A 5,354-nucleotide genomic window follows, 5' to 3' on the forward strand; every position below is an offset into this window, starting at 1 on the left:
TTTAAATTTGGAATGTGACAATATTTATTTAAGTTAATAAGTATTTTAGCAATTAAATTTTGAAAATGAATTTAAAAGTGGAAAAGATATTATAATTATTAAAAGATTCTAAATTGCATGATATGTGCATGTGATTAAAATATAAATATATTAAGATAAAAACAAGTGAAATTATTAAAGTGAGTATAAGACTTAAAAATTAATAAATTAAATTGAAAAGAGTAAAGAGAATATTAAATAAATTAATGTGCATTATTTTAATATTTAGTAGTTTACAAATTCTCGAGAGTTGTCATGTAGACAACACAGAAGTTTGCACTCTAAGTATGCACATGTTGTCTACACTTAGGAGTTAGCATATTATTTAAGCACATGGTGTCTACAACCTTATGACTCATCTAGAAGGTTGGAGAAGGCTCATGCTTAGTTGTCAACACCTTCTGGTTGTTTCTAGAGACATTTTAGATACATCTTAGAGGCCTTTAAATAGAGGCTCTCCTAGTGTGTTTGGACAAGTCGAGATGCATTCGAGAAGCTCTTGTGCTTCAACATGCTCATATGCTTCTGCAAGCACTCTTAGTCACACGGGGCAGTTGGTTTGGATCTTGGAGGAATTGCGAATGTTGGAGAAGGAAGGGATTCTCTATGGACTTCTGAGGGATGGCAAATTAGCATCAGTGTCCAGGTGCACTCATTATTTTTGCATAATCTATTTGCACTCTTTCTCTTCCTATCTTCATTGTGTCTATTATATATGTCTGAATATTCTTTGTGATTTAATCTTCAATCTTGAAATTAGAATCTAGATATATATGTTAATTTTTATCTGAATGCGAAGAAAACAATAGAAAACCCTAGCTTCAATTTAAGAAAGAAATTAGTTTTTAATCTGGTTTAGGTACGAATTAGAATTGAATTGAGAAATATATTTAAAAAGGGTTTTTTAATTTATAGCCAATTCCATTAGAGAAATTATTGGGTAAATTTGGAGAACAAATATTTTATAGAAATCTTTTAAATTGAAAGCCTTTATTTTAAAATTGTGTAGATAAAGACATGTTTATTTAGATTATATATATATACATATATACATTTAAAAATAAATACAAACACACACACACACACACACACACACACACACACACACACATATATGTATATGTATGTATATGTATATATATGTATATATATATATATATACACATATATATATACATATATATACATATATATACATACATATACATATAATGAACTACATGTTAAAGTCGTTGTGAAAAGTATACATTTGAAAATATGAATCGTAGTGGATAACAAACATTTTTTTGTAAAACGTTATAATAAAAAATTTATTTCATATTGCATCAATTTCTGGGGGGATGGAACCCACACCCATGTACTCGCTGATGTCGCGGGTACCTACTGCAATAGGTACTACAACGACAGAGGGTACATAGTACCATTGTCACCATAGGCCCTACGACTGTAGGGTACTAGGTGCCGACGGTGATTTTGATATATATATGTGTGTTATGTTGTATGCAATTTGGTGGTGATGAAATCGAATTTCTCCATTTCGAATTTCTTAAAATATTTTTAAATGTTTATCATTAATATTAATAATTATATATATATTTAAGTACGTATGTATGTATGTATGTATGTATGTATGTATGTATGTATGTATGTATGTATGTATGTATGTATGTATGTATGTATGTATGTATGTATGTATGTATATATATATATATATATATATATATATATATATATATATATATATATATATATATATATATGTATATATATGTAAGTATGTATGTATGTTATTAGTAATTAATAATTATCATAATTTGATAAACGATCATCCTTTATAATAATGAATTATTTTGTAATATTACAGTCTAACTATATAGATTTAATTAATTGATTTGGATTATGAAGAAAAGATGTTTATGAAATTAATTGGTAAATTCTCATGTCAAAATTTACTACTTAAATTTAATGGGGGACGTTTGCAAATAACATTTATATAAACAAAATATTATTAGAACAATTAGAAAATTGAGTCTAATGGTTGACTTTTAATATTAATTATTTAATGTATATTAAATATTATTTAATATATGTATTAAATAATTAAGAGATGGTAATTTATATTATGTTGATTTAAATTAAGAGACTTTAATGATATTGGATTAAGATTTAATTGACAAGGAGTCATTGTTATAACATTGCTACGATTTGAGTTATTATTTTATTAATAATACATTTTGTATTATTAAATAGATTATTGGTACACCTTAATTGTGCTAAGAGTTAGTTAAATATTAACCAATGAAGTTTTGTAAGGTTTATTTAAGATCGATTATCTATAGTTTTGATGAGTTTATTATTTATTAATGTTTGTTGGGTCTAACAAACTATTAATAAATAATAGTATAAATGGTTTAGATAGTTATTAATTAATCTGATTAGAGTTAATCTAGTGGAGATTATTTAATGATTGAAATTTTGTAAAAGATATATTTTTTTGGATTTGGAGTATAGTTGATTTTTAATCAATTGATATTCATTGAGTTGTTATTATAACTATGATATTAATAATTAAGTTATACGATAGAGTCTTAATAGAAATGATTATCAATAATATGAATTTGTTAAGGAAATATTAGTATTCATTGAAAGAGAGACGAATGTGGTCATTATAGATTATTAATAAGATTTCCAATATAACTTGCTCTTAAATAATAACAAGTCATTATTGAACTATTAATATTGGAGAATTGGATGATAGTTGACTTTTAAATTATAGTTAGTTATTAATCAACTTATATTCTTTGGGTTATTGGTATGGTTATGTAATTAGAGTTAATTAGATTTAATTAATAATTAAGTTATGTATTAAAATTTAACTGATATGCTAATATTGATTCCTCTAGTGAAGTTGTGAAGTATATACATTGAAGTTGATAAGTTTTTCTCTAATGACTTAAATAAAGACTTTAGATATTTTAATGGTTGTTAGTAATGATTTAATCAAGAGACTTAAGTTTTAGTAATATTTAAATTAAGTTTTAATTAAGTATTATTAGAATGATAAAAGTCATGGATTGGGTACCTATGTTAATTGATTGATTAAATTGATCATTTTAATAAAGTTATAATCTTCTTAGTTGAAGACTAGTAACTGGCTTTCTTATATTTAAACAAATAATGAGCCTTTGTTTATGTTGAAAAGTTGAAGTAACATTAAGGAAGAGTTATTCAGTTAGTAACATGGATCTTAGCGAATGAAGAGAATAATTTAAATAAGGGTCAAAGAAGATTAGTTTAATGAGTAAATTTTTACCCTTAAGTTATTCTTAGAATGTAGTTTTAGATAATGGAAGGATAATGCTATCAAGGGAACAAATGGGTTGACTTGTAGGTCAAATGATAAATCTTATATACTTGTAGTATACATGCAAATAGAAACTGAAACCTCCATACTCAATTCAATTATGTGATTTTAGTAAACCAAAACATATGTTTGCATTGTGTTTTATCTATGCTTCTTGTTTTGAGTTTTTGGGTTGTCTACTGTTGACCAGTTATAGGATGTCTACCAGAGGCTCAAGGGTTATGAGATGTGATGGCATGTTGATGTTATTTGGTCTCGATCTTTGTAAACCCAACCATGGTAATGTGATGATATGCTCTATGAGATTTTTGTATTTATTGATTGTTATTGCTCATTAGTCTTCTTAAGTCAAGCTGAGTTATTTGTATCTGAGACACTTGACTTAACCATTTTTGAGTCATCGATCAGTTATCCTTGGATTACTTTCTAGTCACCATGATAGGACTGAAATATTGATTTATTTCTTAATGATTTCATGTTGTGACATGTTTTGATTCAACCATTTTGGAGTCCTCGATCAGTATGATTTTGAGATATATTTGGTTATGGAGAACCAATGGATACTTTTTGATTATTAGTGATACCTTTAATTGCCAATAGAGAACTGTTGTGGTCATGATTATTTATGGATGATTTTCATTTGCTCATGGAGATTTGATGCTCTTTTTATGTAATATTCTTTTGGTATTTCTTTCCAGTCACTTGCATAGGACTGTGGTGATTTTGTGATTTCATGAGCTTAGGGTAGGTTATCTACTTGTAGTGTTGGGAAGTGGCTTGAAATGGGGGCTGGGGCCCTAAGTGGCTACCAGGGCAACTCATTGTAAGTTGTTTTAATAAGTGAAAAAATTTGCACTAAATGGGGATTAAATGAACCTAATAAGATAATTTTTTGTTCTCCCCCATGCCTCGAGTGCTAGTACAAACTAGAATGGGAGTAGAGAAAACACTTGGTTGTGACCTTGCATTCCATAGTATGCCTTGTCATTATGAGAGGATACTAGTAGCCGCATAAGGATCAGTAGGGACCAATGGAGTCCTAAGCTAACTGCCAGGGTAACTTCTACATGATATATGCGATGACACTTGCCCACTTACAGAGTAGGTTTCCTACATGTCATTGTGTGTCTCTGAGAATTAGATTTTAGTTCTGTGATTGAAACCTTTAAGTTAGTATACTTTTAGGATTTCTAGACTTAGAGAGTATTTGTGTTATGTGATTTGATATTTGTGATTTGATATCCTATATGGGACTTGAGATTATCTCCTCAACATAGTGGGAGTGGACCCTTTAGGTTCCACACGGTCGGGTGGTAGTGCTTTAACACTCTTATCATTTGAGATCCATCTAAGACACCGTAGTTGATGCATTCTTTGTTGGTATCTGCTTCATTATATTCATGGATTATTATGGTGGACATGTATCCTCACATTGATGATTTGCATCTGTTAGATGATGCTATCTTGTGCTTTACTTTGCATGTTAGATTACTTTCTATATATGATGTAGTATGATTTAGGAGTGACATTCCTACTATGTTAATCCCAATGATCTCTTCGCTGAATTGGGATGTTACACATGAAGGGATGGCTAGGATCCATGATGGTCTAATGATGCTATTTACAGTTGGGAGGAACCGTGCACTTAGTTATTTATGTTTCTAATATATGGTTATCTTTTATGATGGATGTTTATATCTTTTGTGATGATATATCATGTATGGTTTGTGGTTTCATTTATGTTATTGCATCATGCATTAGAGTTAGTATGATGATGTACTTTATTTATACGTATGTATTTTCTTTTAAGCCTTTCATACCTTGTAACATGTACAGTGGATGATTGAGCTAAGCTAAATTGTAATTACAAAAAGGACACTTATATATTGTTTAAGAACATTGGATGTATCATTGCTAAGGATGTGATGTTATATGAATAGTTAATTTAGAT

The sequence above is a fragment of the Cupressus sempervirens genome, chromosome 6, assembly GCF_028749045.1.
Source record: "Cupressus sempervirens isolate cs-2001-9-10 chromosome 6, ASM2874904v1, whole genome shotgun sequence".
NCBI classification, from domain to species: domain Eukaryota; kingdom Viridiplantae; phylum Streptophyta; class Pinopsida; order Cupressales; family Cupressaceae; genus Cupressus; species Cupressus sempervirens.